Raw genomic sequence first — 15,821 nt, forward strand, 5'->3', positions numbered from 1 at the left:
GGGAGAAGTATGAGTTCATGGACACACCTGTTATTCTGGTGAGCCATGAGACATATATGAAGAAGTTAGGATAGTAAGTTGGGGGTGATTGGCTAGGTAGGGGCACTGGACCTGCTGTTCAGTGGGGCAGCTACGGAAGTTAGAATATTGGGGCTGGGGGCAGCTTTATTAGGATTCCATCAAAACTCCCACATAAAAACACCAAGTCATAAAAAGGCAGAAAAATGAGCAAAAAAAAAATTTTAAAAGAGCTTGACTATGGAAAGTAACCATGATGAGAGGGAGGATCAAGGCATGAAATTAGAAGGGAACAATATGTCAAAATGTATTCATGTGAAGCCGCAGAGAAAAATCTGATTTGGTCTCAGGCCCAAAAAAGATTCCTGGAAGAGTCTTAAAAAGATTTTAAAAACCAAATTAGAGAAGTAAAAGAAAGTAAAAGAAAAACTGGGAAAAGAAATGAGAGTAATACAAGAGAAACATGAAAAAAGAGTCAACAGCATGGTAAAAGATACAAAAATTTGCCAAGGAAAATAACTCCCTACAAAATACCATAGGACAAACGAAAAGGGAAGTACAAAAGCTCATTGAAGTTCAGGGTGCTGGTCTTTCCCCTGAACTAAGTGAATGATATTTGTATGCTGAATTAAAGTAAGCTTGTCAACCCCTTAACCTTGCTTTCCTTAGTTAAGCAGATCAAAACAACCTGTGCTTTTGCAGCATGCTGGTAGCGTTCTTGTTGGGCTTATGTTGGTCTTTCACCCCCACAATAGCTGCTAGCCATATTGTTGAAACACCAGCATGTATTTTTTTTCTTCCCTCTTACCATTGTTCCTGAATTGAGAAAGAAAAAGAGAAAGAGAGAGAGGAGAGAGAGAGAGACAGAGAGAGAGAGAGAGAGAGAGAGAGAGAGAGAGAGAGAGAGAGAGAGAGAGGGAGAGAGTGAGAGAGAGAGGAGAGAGAGAGACAGAGAGAGCAAACCCTGTGACCCTACAAAGGTAGTCTGGGTTCTGACTCAGAGACCTTGGAATGATGCATGTGGAACTGAGTAGTCTTGCATTATATGTAATAGATGAAGTCCTTGCGAGAGACTACTCTATGTTATTCATGAATGCTCCTGGAATAATGCCAGATATTTAGTGTAAAAGGGAAAATTCATGGACTTTCTGACCTTTACAACCATCTAGTCACTATATGTACAATCTGAAAATGTAGTACATAATAAGATTTATTGGACTGAACAAATAGGAAGTACACTCTCTAGATGAGGTTTATAGCTATATTAGAAGAATCATAAATAGATTCAGAATATCTATTTGGTTATATATATGTATACATATATATATGTGTATAAACATATATATATATATATATATGTTTGCTTTTCTACTGAGCCACTAAGCAGCAGAATAATGTTACTTTGAAATTCCAGTGTCCATCAAGTTGGACCACAGGTTGGACCATTTTGATGTCATTCAACTTCACTAACCTGCAGAGCTTTCTATCTACTCTTCATTTTAAAGGACTGGAGATTCCAGTTATGAATGAATGCTAGGTTTTTGTCTCTGCCTACTGCACTGCTTTCTGTACCCCAGTGTTCGAAATAAACTTGACACTGAAATTACGTATCGAGGGCAATTTATTATTATTGAGGAATCCAAAGGAATTGGTAAACATTCCTGGCCAGGAGCATACTCCACCCTTCTTTAGGAAGAGGGAGTGGGGAATACAGGAGTGAGACCAGCTTTATTCTGTTAGACTGACATAGATTGATGCACCATCAGCTCAGTACTTCCCTTCAGAGAATGGACTGGTATGCTCACTTCTGGGTTACAATCTTCCCTACACACCCCCCACATGCAACCCTTGGTATGTTCCCCCACCCTTAACATACATCCCATGTTCAAAAACGGCAGAAAACTCCTCCCAATAGGTGTGTAAGGTAATATTCAATTAGACAATTAAGCATGCCTGGTAGCCATTTCACCCAATTTTCTCTTCAACCCTGACTTTTATTTGGCCAGTTTAGACCAGTTTTCCTAACATCCTGAATCTGTAGTTTTCAGAAACCCTCTACCGATTCTCTCATTGGCTGGGTCCATCTACCTTAGTTAATTTTTAATTCCCTTCTTTGTTCAAGGTGACACCTCATTAATTATTCTGTGGAACTTAATTACCTCTTCTGTGGAAACCTAACTTTCCCTAACTTTTACTAATCTCTCACACCAGGACGATGTGAGAGATGATTATTTCTGTCTTGTATTTAGTAACTAATTATTGTATTAGAACCAAAGTTTTCCCCTTTTCTACTTCTTCATCCAGAAATCAACCAGTGTAGGAAATATTTCTAAACACTTACCCAGCCAGGAAGGCTAAGAGCCAATCAAAGATAGTAAAAGGAATTCTAAGTTTGGACTAATGGGTGCCTTCCTGCTCATTGGGTTTGCTCAGTCAGACCTGAGGAAGTGTTGATTGTCCCTTTTCTAAGAAAGGTGATATGGAAACAGATGAGTCTCTTTGACGAAGATTTTGGTGATTCAACTCCCACACCCCAAGGCCCTCATTGTAATCTAGCCCAGCTTCTCATTGTAATATCCATTCCCTCATTAATTGTTAAGCAATCAGAACTGATTGCCTCCCTCAGGAACACCTGCTCTTCCAAGGGCACATAAACTGTGAGCCCACTGCCATTAGGGGTCTTTGGTCTAAGAAAGACAGTCAAATGACCATGCTTTTATTAATAAACATGCTGACCTTATTAATAAAATGACTCTGTGTTGGTAAGCAAAATGGGCTCTTAGCACAAAGTTCAACCAAGTGCCATTGAAGAGCTTGGCCTTTGTTTCCTTGATTAGATTTGGCCATCCTTGGTGACCTCCTTGCCTCAAGGGAGGGCCTAGTTTACACATGAGTTCGAGTGACATGTTTGAGACATCAGAGGCTTTTAGACCACACGGGTTTAAGTGTCCTTTTTGTGACCATTCTAGGTCACATGGGTGAGTCGCGTGTGTGACTCACTCTTGCCCCTTAAAAAGATATAAAACCAGGGATTGGTGTTCTCTTTTTCAGAGCTCTTACCCACAGCAGTGGGGGCATGTGTGACTCTTGGCCAGCTCTCGTTATGAGCTCCAAGGCTGAACCTAGGTGTTGGTAACTATGATTCTGTATCTCGTCTGTCTGTCGATGTTTGTAATTTGTTAGTATTTGCTCCGAAGTTCAGGGTGCTGGCATTTTCCCCTGAACTAAGCGAATGGTATTTGTATACTGAATTAAAATAAACTAGTCAGCCCCTTAAGGTTGCTTTCCTTACTAAAGCAGATCAAAATAACCTGTGCTTTTGAAGTGTGCTGGTAGCATACTTGTTGTTGGGCTTGCGTTGGTCTTTCACCCCCACAACAGCTGCTAGCCGGATTGTTGAAACACTGAGGTACCCAGAAACTACATCTCTCAGGCTTTTTTAAATGTCACAATGAGATATTTCAGTCCCTATCACTTGGCCTACCGAATAACATCTATAGCAGTCTTTGCCATTTCATCGTTTTGCTGCATTTTGTATATTAAAGAGATGACAGAGAACACCCATATTTATAATGAACAAAATAGAGCAGGCGTTCTTACACTTCCCTTGTCTCAGACCCCTGAGGCAACCCAGTGAAACCTATAGCTTGCTTCTGAGAACGCAATTATCCTTTCCACATCATGGGGGTTAGGGGTGCGGTGTACCAATCTGGAAAATCTGCCTAAATTTTTTTTGGCCCTCCCTTCAGACCAGAGAGGGTCCAACTTTCTTTTTCTTTTATGCCTTGTTTACAGTATCTTATTGAAAAGTCTGGGTTAAGTATTTGGTCATAGGCTCTGTGTCATCTGCTGGCCTTTGTGTGGCATCTGCAAAAGTCCCCCAAAATTCCCATTTAACTTCTTATGCCTATGTGCAATATATTGAAACTGTGATGGGGAAAGTCATGCTGTGCAAAGGTTAACTGTACTGTTTTTCAATGTATAATATAAATTGCATAGGCTTTTTCTGCATCTATTGAGGTGATCATATGGTTTCTGCTAGTTTTGTTGTTGATATGGTCAATTATGCTAATAGTTTTCCTAATATTGAACCAGCCTTGCATTCCTGGAATAAATCCTACCTGGTCATAGTGTATTATTCTCATAATGAGTTGCTGCAATCTTTTGCTAATATTTTATTTAAATTTTTGCATCAATATTCATTAGAGAAATTGGTCTATAATTTTCTTTCTCTGTTTTAACTCTACCTGGTTTGGGTATTAGTACCATATTTGTGTCATAAAAAGAATTTGGTAGGACTCCTTCTTCACCTATTTTCCCAAATAGTCTACAAAGTATTGGAATTAGTTGTTCTTTAAATGTTTGATAGAATTCACATGTAAAACTATCTGGCCCTGGAGATTTTTTCCTAGGGAGTTCGTTGATGGCTTGCTCAATTTCTTTTTCTGATATGGGGTCATTAAGAAATTTCACTTCCTTCTCTGTTAGTCTGGGCAGTTTATGTTTTTGTAGATATTCATCCATATCTCTAAGGTTGTCAAATTTATGGGCATACAGTTGGGCAAAATAATTCCTAATTACTATTTTGATTTCCTCTTCATTAGAGGTGACCTCACCCTTTTCATTTTTTATACTGGTAATTTGATTTTCTTCTTTCTTTTTTTTAATCAAATTGGCCAAAGGTTTGTCAATTTTATTGGTTTTTTCATAAAACCAGCTCTTTGTTTTATTTATTAATTCAATAGTTTTCTTGGTTTCAATTTTATTAATCTCTCCTTTGATTTTCAGTGTTTCTAATTTGGTATTTAATTGGGGGTTTTCAATTTGCTCTTTTTCTAGCTTTTTCAGCTGTATGCCCAGATCATTGATCTCCTCTTTCCCTATTTTATTCATGTAGATATTTAGAGATATAAAACTTCCCCTAAGAACTGCTTTTGCTGCATCCCATAAGTTTTGGTATGTTGTTTCATTATTGTCATTCTCTTGAATGAAATTATTAATTGTTTCTCTGATTTGTTCTTTGTCCCACTCACTCTTTAGAATTAAATTATTTAGTTTCCAATTAGTTTTTAGCTTATTTTTCCATGGTACTTTATTAAAAATGATTCTTATTGCATCATGATCTGAAAAGGATGCATTGACTACTTCTGCTTTTCTGCACTGGATTGTGAGGTTTTTATGCCCTAGTACATGGTCAATTTTTGAGTATGTGCCATGTACTTTTGAGAAGAAAGTATATTCCTTTTTATCCCCATTCAGTTTTCTCCAGAGGTCTATCATATGTGCCTTTTCTAAAATTCTGTTTACCTCCTTAACTTTTTTCTTATTTATTTTGAGGTTAGATTTATCAAGTTCAGAAAGGGGGAGGTTGAGGTCTCCCAATATTATAGTTTTGCTGTCTATTTCTTCCTGTAACTCCCTTAACCTCTCCTCTAAGAATTTGTATGCCTTACCACTTGGTGCATATATGTTAAGCAATGATATTGCTTCATTGTTTATGGTGCCTTTTAGCAGGATATAATGTCCTTCCTTATCTCTTTTAATTAGATCTATCTTTACTTTTGCTTTGTCTGAGATTAGGATTGCTACACCTGCTTTTTTTACTTTACCTGAGGCACAATATATTTTACTCCAGCCTTTTACCTTAACCCTATGTGTATCCCCCTGTTTCAGTTGAGTTTCCTGACAAAGTACAACACCCATTCCTATTAAAAACACTAGAAAGCATAGGAATAAGTGGAACCTTCCTCAAAATTATAAATAGCATCTACCTAAAACCATCAACAAGCATTATTTGTAATGGGGATAAACTAGATGCATTCCCAATAAGATCATGGGTGAAACAAGGATGTCCATTGTAGCAATAAGAGAAGAAAAAGAAATTGAAGGAATTAGAATAGGAAAAGAAGAAACCAAATTATCACTTTTTGCAGATGATATGATGATTTATCTAGAGAATCCTAGAGAATCAAGTAAAAAACTACTTGAAATAATAAACAACTTTAGCAAAGTTGCAGGATATAAAATAAACCCACATAAATCCTCAGCATTCCTATACATTACTGACAAAGCCCAACAGCAAGAGATAGAAAGAGAAATTCCATTCAAAGTTACTGAAGGCACTATAAAATATTTGGGAGTCTATTTGCCAAGACAAACCCAGGGCCTATATGAACATAACTATGAAACACTTTTCACACGAATAAAATCAGATCTAAATAAATGGAGAAATATCAGTTGCTCATGGTTAGGCCGAGCTAATATAATAAAAATGACAATTCTACCTAAATTAATCTATCTATTCAGTGCCATACCAATCGAACTACCAAAAAATTTTTTTACTGAGCTGGACAAAATAATAACAAAATTCATTTGGAAAAACAAGAGGTCTAGAGTATCTAGGATATTAATGAAAAGACATGCTAGAGATGGTGGCTTAGCCACACCAGATATTAAACTGTACTACACAGCAGCAGTCATCAAAACTGCCTGGTACTGGTTAAGAAACAAGGGTGTGGATCAGTGGAATAGGATAGGTATACAAGTAGGTGAAATCAACAAGTTTAGCAATCTACTCTTTGATAAACCCAAAGAGGCCAGTTTCTGGGCTAATAATTCACTATTTCACAAAAACTGTTGGGAAAATTGGAAAATGGTAGGGCAAAAACTGGGCATAGACCAATGTCTTACACCATATACCAAAATAAAGTCAAAATGGGTTCATGATTTAGGAGTAAAAGTTGATACTCTAAGTAATTTGGGAAAGCAAGGAATAGTTTACTTATCAGATTTGTGGAAAAGTAAAGAATTCATGACCCAACAAGAGATAGAGAGCATTACAAAACGCAAAATGGATAATTTTGATTATGTCAAATTGAAATGTTTTTGTACAAAAAAAGCCAATGCAACAAGAATTAGGAGGGAAGCAGAAAATTGGGAGAAAATCTTTGCAACTAGTATCTCTGATAAAGGCCTCATCTCTAAAATATACAGGGAGCTGAGCCAAATATATAGGAATACAAGCCATTCCCCAATTGAGAAATGGTCAAAGGATATGAACAGGCAGTTTCTAGAGGAAGAAATTAAAGCTATCTACAGGCATATGGAAAAATGCTCTGGATGGCTGCTGATTAGAGAAATGCAAATCAAAACAACTCTTAGATACCACTTCTCTCCTGTCAGATTGGCTAAAATAACAAATCAGGAGAATGATAAATGCTGGAAAGGATGTGGGGAAATTGGAACATTGTTGCATTGCTGGTGGAGTTGTGAGCTGATCCAGCCATTTTGGAGGGTGGTTTGGAACTATGCCCAAAGGGCTATAGAAATGTTCATACCCTTTGACCCAGCAATACCACTTCTAGGGTTGTATCCCAAAGAAATCACGCAAGCGGGAAAAGGAAACATATGTACAAGAATATTTATAGCAGCTCTCTTTGTGGTAGCCAAGAATTGGAAATCAAAGGGATGCCCATCAATTGGGGAATGGCTGAACAAGCTGTGGTATATGAAGGTGATGGAATACTATTGTGCCATAAGAAATGGGGATGATGCAGACTTCATAACAACCTGGAAAAACCTACACGACATAATGCTGAGTGAGCGGAGCAGAGCCAGGAGAACGTTGTGCACAGCCACAGATATATGGATTCCGTGAGGACCAACCCTGACATACTGCGCTTTTCTCAGCAACCTAAGGGGCAAGGACAACTCCAGGGGACTCACGATGGAGAATGCTATCTTCATCGAGACAAAGAACTGCGAAGTTTGAATACAGACTGAGGCACACTACATGCTCGCCTTTTCTGCTTCTCTTTTGTTTTTGTTTTCGGGTTTTTTTTTTGGTTCTGTTTCTTCTTTCTCATGATTCATTCCATTGGTCAAAATTCTTCTCCACGACTTGACTAGTGCATAAATTAATTCAATGAGAAGTTATACATGACAGTTATATGAGACTTCATGCCATCTTGGGGAGGGAGGGGGGAGGGAGGGGAGAAAAACTGGAACTCAAAACTATGTAGAACCGTGTGTGGTAAACTAAAAATAAATAAAGAAATTTATTTAAAAAATATATAAATTGCATAGCATGACAAAGGAAAATCATAATACTGAAATATAGTTATGAAAATGTTTTGACAAACAAGATTAAGAACCCTGGAATTAGAGGAATGTGTCTTGAAGAACAACAGCTGGAGAAAGAGATTTGGGAATTGATGAAGACACCACTCTTCTCAATAGTTGGGCTGAGCACAATATCAGGGGAAATGTGTGGAAACATCAGAAAGCCTCTTTTTTTTCAGTCCACCTGAAAATATTGAGGAATAAATACTTCTCCAGTCTAAAATCCTTTTCCCTATTTCAATTAGGCTTAATCCCTTGCTTTTGGGAAAGTGTCTACAGCTAGGTCTTGATCAGTGAGAATAACAAACCCCATTAAGCGATCATACTATCTGGATTCAGGATATTTGATTTTATAATTGTATACAATACATGATGATTCCCGGTCAATGAAGATATGTAATGAAAATTTGAATAATGAGACTACTTTGTGAAATTCATTATTGAGCATTCAAATAAAAGCAATGGTCCAGGGAAAATGGGTTAAACCTGATGACCAGATTTAGAACAAGAAATGCCTCTTGTTTAGTTACTGATCTTGTGATTATTGCTGGTTACGTGTGACCAGCTTCAAGGATAGCCCTTGAAGGGAGTGGTTGCAGAAGAATTGAGTAGTTTTAGGAAAATGATTCTTCAAGATTAAGTAACTGTTGTCCTAGACTGATGAAACAAACTATTTCTTTTTAACCTTCTCAGAGTAATATATCTGGATTTTAATATATTCTGAACTTTTCCTCATTGAAGATTCCTATTAATGTCACTTCAAAATGTGTTAGAGGGATGTTTGGGGGCATGAGGTGACTACAGCAATTGGGACATTTCTCTTTCTGGGCTAGAAATGTTCAGATTTAGAATAATATATCTTAATAAAAACTGTTTCTGTCAGGCTCAAATGCAGGATACAATATTATTTTCATGATTCAATCAATCAAAAAATTTACTAAACACCTACTGTGTTCTGGAGATACAAAGAAAAAGGTGAAATAGCTCCTTACAATCTAGCTGGGAGAGACACGAGACCATGTAAGCAAATACAAGCCAATGGTGAGGAGAAGCATTCACAGCTTGAGTGATCAGGGCAGGATTCATAAAGAAGGTAGTGCTTCAGCTAATGACTGAAGGAATCTAGGGATTCTAAGAGGTCTCAGAGGTGAGGAGAGAGTGCCTCCTAGCAATGGGAAGCAACCTATGCAAAGGCAGAGACATAGGAGATGAAGCATCATATAGGAGGAGCAGGTACTTTAGTTCACACCTTAGTGTACATGAAAGGGAGAAATGTGTAAGAAAGCTAGAAATGGAATTTGGAAACAAGTTGTCAAGGACTTTAAGTGCATCAAAGGGAAATTTCTATTTGATCCTAGAGGCAATAGGATTTATTAAATAAGTGCTTTGTAAAAATTAATGACCTTAGTAAGATGGTACAATGAGATATAGCACAGTAAGTAGCTAATAGGATTGGGGCTGAAGCTGAGGGATTTACCTGGTGTATATACAAACACAATGATAGACAGATGTCAGAATCTGCCTAAACCATGCATGCAGCAAATGAACTTAAAGGATGATTGGCAACTATCTGGGCTGAAATCATGACAGAGGATCGTCAAATCACAGAGAGAGCTGGAAGAGACTTAGAGGTCACCTAGGCCACCCCTCCCATTTTACCTATGAGGAGATTGCATATTAGAGAGGGAGACTTGGGTAACCTACCCAAAGAGAGATGGAACAAATAGCCAAGATGGGATTGGAACCAAATCATTCTGAGTTTGAATTAAGCAGTCTTTCCATGGAACCTCACCACTTCTGAAGAACATGCAAGTTGGCTGATATTCACAGTGCCTTAAGTAGCATCACATGCAACAGATGATTAATAAATACTTGATGACTGATGGAATAACTGGAGTTGAGTGGTGGTCATTATAGAGTGTTCTAACCATAACACTTTGACAGAATCTCTCAAATGAGGCTCTACTCTTAGTCATATTATAAACAATCTAGTGAGAGCATAATGTTATATTAGTTAGATTATAAAAGTAGATATTATTCCAAAGATACTATACCAAACCCTATCTGTCATGAGGTAGGAGTCTTGTCTGGACCAGATGAGAAATGTAAGCATGATAAAGAAGGAATTCCATAGAAAAACCAATATAATTTATAGTCATATGAAAAATGCTCGATATAGGGGCAGCTAGGTTGCACAGTGAGTAGAGCACGGCCATGGAGTCAGGAGGACCCGAGTTCAAGTCTGGCCTCACACACTTGACACATTCACTAGCTGTGTGACCTTAGATGAGTCACTTAACCTCAATTGCCCTGCCCAAAAAAATGCCCTACATCATTATTGACTGGAGAAATACAAATTAAAACAAACTTGAGATAGCATTTTACACCTGCCAGATTGGCTAAAATGATAGAAGGTGAAAGTGACAAATGTTGGAGAGGATGTGGAACAATTGGGACATTAATTCATTGTTGTTGGAATTGTGAACTGATCCAACATTTTTAGAAAACAATCTAGAATTATGCCCAAAGAGTTATCAAACTATCTATATACTTTGACCCAGCAACGTCACTATTAGTTCTATTTCCAGCGATGATTGGGGAAAAGGAAAAGAACCTATATATTCTGAGATTTTATAGCAGCTCTTTTTGTGGTGGCAAAGCACTGGAAATTGTTGGGTGCCCATCAATTGGGGAATGGTTAACAAGTTGTGGTCTACCACTGTGATGAAATACTACTGTGCAGTAAGAAATGATGAGCTGGGGCTGGTGGCGAGCCAAGATAGCAGCTTAAAAACAGGGACCTGCTTAAGCTCTCCCCCAAATCCCTCCAAACACCTGTCAAAAATGACTCTCAACAAATTCTAGAGATACAGAAACCATGAAATAACAGAGGGAAACAAGACTCCAGCCCACGATGACCAGGATGGTCGCTGGGAAGAGTCTATTGCACTGTGCTGGGAGTGGAACACAGCCCAAGGTGGGCAATGTCAGGACAAAAGAAGCATGGAATAGACTGGGAAGAGCAAGCCTCAGGACCCTGAATCACTGAACTGTGGTGGTTACCCAACTTCTCAACCCACAAACAGCAAAGACAACTGAGCAAGTCAGTGGGAAAACTGCTGGATCTGGGTGGGGGAAATGCACTATCTGGACACAGCCCTGGAATGGCAGAGGTGGCTACAGGGGCAGTGGCAGCAGCAGCAGCAAAAGCAAAAGCAGGAGCAGCAAGGAGGCCCTTTCCAGCCCCAAGCCCACACAGTGGAAGGAATCATGTAGTTGATCAAAGTGGGACAGCAGGAGCTGAGGCAAAGTTCTCTTGCTTTGCCCTGCTTGGATCTGGGTCACAGTCCTGGTTGGTGGTTCTTGGGGGAGGAGGAGCGCCAGTGTGACAGAGCTTTGTGGTGTGTCATACTACCTCAGAATTGAAGTAGCTGTGAAAACAGCTGCTAAAAACCCCTGGAGCTACGGACAAAGCACTCTCACAGCAGTCATACCCTGAAAAAAAAGCTAAAAAGTCAGGTAATTGGCTGGGAATATGAGCAAACAGTGAAAAAAGACTTAGACTATAGAATCTTTCTTCGGTGACAGAGAAGATGAAAACATACAGCCAGAAGAAGTCAACGAATCAAAGATCCTACATCAAAAGCCTCCAAGAAAAACATGAATTGGTCTCAGGCCATGGAAGAGCTCAGAAAGGATTTGGAAAATCAAGTTAGAGAAGCAGAGGAAAAATTGGGAAGAGAAATGAGGGTGACACAAAAAATCATGAAAAATAAATCAACAATTTCCTACAGGAGACCGCAAAATACTGAAGAAAATACCACCTCAAAACATAGACTAACCCAAATGGCAAAAGGGCTTCAAAAAGCTTTGAGAAGAAGAATTCCTTGAAAGGCAAAATTAGCCAAATAGAAAAGGAGGTCCAAAAGACCAATGAAAAAAATACCACCTTAAAAATTAGATTGGAACAAGTGGAAGCTAGTGACTTTATGAGAAATCAAGAAATTATAAAACACAACGAAAAGAATGAAAAACTGGAAGACAATGTGAAATATCTCATCGGAAAAACTAATGAACTGGAGAATAGATCCAGGAGAGATAATTGAAAAATTACTGGATTACCTGAAAGCCATGATCAAAGAAGGAGCCTAGACATCATCTTTCAAGAAATTATCCAGGAAAACTATCCTGATATTCTAGAACCACAGGGTAAAATAGAAATTGAAAGAATCCACTGATTGCCTCTTGAAAAGGATCCCAAAAAGAAAACATCTAGGAATATTGTAGCCAAATTCTAGAATTTCCACGTCAAGGAGAAAGTAATGCAAGCAGCCAGACAGAAACAATTTGAGTATTGTGGAAACACAATGAGGATAACACAAGATCTAGCAGCTTCTGCACTAAGGATAGAAGGGGTTGGAATATGATATTCCAGAGGACAAAGGAGCTAGGATTAAAACCAAGAATCACCTCCCCAGCAAAACTGAGTATAATGCTCCAAGGCAAAATATCGATTTTCAATAAAATAGAGGACTTTCAAGCTTTCTCAGTGAAAAGACCAAAGCTGAATAGAAAATTTGATTTTCAAATACAAGAATGAAGAGATGAATGAAAAGGTAAAGAAAGAGAAAATCATAAAGGACTTACTAAAGTTGAACTGTTTTCTTTACATTCCTATATGGAAAGATAGTATTTGTAACTCATGAGACCTTTCTCAGTATTAAGGTAGTTGAAGGGAATTTACATATGTATATACGTATATATATATATATATATGGAGAGAGAGAGAGAGAGAGAGAGGGCACAGGGAGAGTTGAATATGAAGGGATGATATGTAAAAAAAATAAAATAAATTTAAGGGGTGAGAGAGGAATATATTGAGAGAGTGAGAAAAGGAACGATAGAATGGGGTAAATTGTTTCATATAAAAGCAGCAAGAAAAAGCAGCTCTGTTAGAAGGGAAGAGGGGGCAGGTAAGGGGGAATGAGTGAATCTTGCTCTCATCGAATTGGACTTAAAGAGGGAATAACATACACACTCAATTGAATATCTTACCCCACAGGAAAGTAGGGGTAAGGGGATAAAAAAGGGGCGATGATAGAAGGGAGGGCAGATATGGGGAGCAGGTAATCAACAGCAAACATTTTTTAAAAGGGACATGGTCAAGGGAGAAAATTGACTAATGTGGGACAGCATAAGATGGAGGGAAATATAGTTAGTCTTTCACAACATGAGTATTGTGGAAGTGTTTTACATAATGATACATGTGTGGCCTATGTTGAATTGCTTGCCTTTGGAACTCAAAGTTTTAAAAGCAGATTCTCAAAAAAAGGTTGTTTTTGCATGCAACTGAAAAATAAGCTATATAGGGAATGGGGCATAGAAATCTATACTGCCCTACAAGAAAGTAAGGGGAAAGGAGATGAGGGATGACTGGAGAACAGGGCAATCAGAATATATACCACCTTGGAGTGGGGGAGAGGGTAGAAATGGGGAGAAAATTTGTAACTCAAAATCTTATGGCAACCAATGTGGAAAAAGAAAATATTGAATAATACAACAATTGTTAAGGAAAAAAAGAAAAAGAAGGAAGAAAGAAAGAAAGAAAGAAAGAAAGAAAGAAAGAAAGAAAGAAAGAAAGAAAGAAAGAAAGAAAGAAAGAAAGAAAGAAAGAAAGAAAGAAAACAAGAAAATAAAAGAAGAAAAAACTTGGAAGTTTGTGATTTCTTAAATTACAGTACTTCAAAAATGCATGGTCAAATAGAATGACTTAACCCATTCCTCATTTTTAGCAGTACTATTCTTAATCTAATAACATTTAGATTATAAGAAAAATTGCATTATTAAAAACACAGATGATACAATTGATTACCAGATTACACAGTAAAAGAAAATTTAGAAATACAACAATACCATAAACAATTATCATATATTCCAACTTGAAACAAAACTAATTAATTACCAGTCTGATCACCTTCATTTTTAGACAAATATGTTTCCAAATTACACAGAAAATTATTCATCTCATCACCATGGACATAAACTTCAAATTTAAGAAAACCCATATAAAGTTACCCAAAATGTTTAATTAACCTCCTCCCACTACTTTCCTCACAATCAATTTATTTTCTTGCATTTGCTGCAAGTCAGAAGGCTTTCTGGCATGTATGGATCCCTAGGTTGTTAAGTCATATATTGCATGATCTCTGGGGAAACAACCGTTTTCATCATTCATTACATTGCGTAGACTCTTAAGGAATGTGAACATTGGTAATGCTAGTGTAAGCAAGCCAGATGGGATCTGAGCACTTTCATGGAAACCAGATGGATCTTATACACAGAAAGACTGAGGGAGGGATGGGGGGGGGTGAAGTAGTCTGGGGTTTGTAACAACAATGGTACTTGCAGCTACTGTGGCTGTGTACGACCAACAACACCAGCACACAGGAGGGGTGCTAGCACAGGTTCTCTGATCTGCTTTCCTAAGTAAAGCAACTTTGAAGGGTTTATAATATCCCTTTAATTAAACATACATATATCCTTCACTTAGTTTAAGGGGAAAAGTCAGCACCCTGAACTTTAGAGAAATCACAAACAGAAATTACATAAACAGAGCAAATGACACAAAACAGCAGACAGAGCTTCTAATTGTCTGTCCATAGCAATCCATACATACATAATTAGCAGAGAGAACTACCGACATCTGGGTTTCAAAGCTGGGGGCTCCTTACCAGCTACCCAGAGTTTCTTCTGGTGAAATCACAGGAACGCTCTTTCAATGAGTGAGCCCCAAAGCAAAATGCTAACCTCCAAGTAGATATACACTTCTTTAGGGTTAGAGGGCATTCCCTAAGGAACTTGCAACCTAACAGGAGTGATGTTAAAGCTTATATGGGAAAAGTAGGAGATTATCTGGCAGATATGTTAATTAGGTGATAACTTACAACCTTGGTCACAGGTGTCATTCCCTACTGGAAACCAGGGGAAGGGGAGTTCTCAAGGGTCTATATTTGGTCTATTATATCTGGAACAAGATAGCTTTGAGAGTTGGTGTCCATAGCTTGACCTCTGGATTGAATATGATAATTTGGGAAATCAATATATGATAATTCTGTGGTTACACGATAGTTCTGTTTTTACGACACAACTTTTTCAGAGGTCAGCTTGTTTTTGTAATGGGGAAAGATAGTTTATATTACTGGGGACCCACTTATGAGTAATTGTGGAGAAATGTAGTTTGTCTTATTGGGACCCACTCACAAGTTATTGCTAGGCATAGTGTCCTTGGGTGAGGACAAAGTTGTCAGGGATATTGTTTTCAAACTAGGGAGAAAGATGGTTTTTAAAACTGGGCTCCAAACACAAGCACCCAAGCACCCCATCAGGGTGGCTAGAGGAGGAGTCTAGGGAGGATTGTGATGGGAGTGGCCAGGAGGATTAGCAAATCAGGAGAGACATCTTGGCCCACTCTGAGCTTAAACAACCATAATGCTTTGCATGCTCTGCCATAACAGACATACCTTGCTTTGCTCTCTGAGTGAACCCAAACTCTCCTGCAGGATTTTACTGACTGTGAACATTCTTCTGCCAAAGACCAGTTGCCTTGAACCTGATGCTGTCTAGAATAATGCAACTTTTCTCATCTTGGTATTTATGGATATAAGAGATGACTGAACATTTGT

This window comes from Trichosurus vulpecula, chromosome 1 (genome assembly GCF_011100635.1).
Source record: "Trichosurus vulpecula isolate mTriVul1 chromosome 1, mTriVul1.pri, whole genome shotgun sequence".
NCBI classification, from domain to species: domain Eukaryota; kingdom Metazoa; phylum Chordata; class Mammalia; order Diprotodontia; family Phalangeridae; genus Trichosurus; species Trichosurus vulpecula.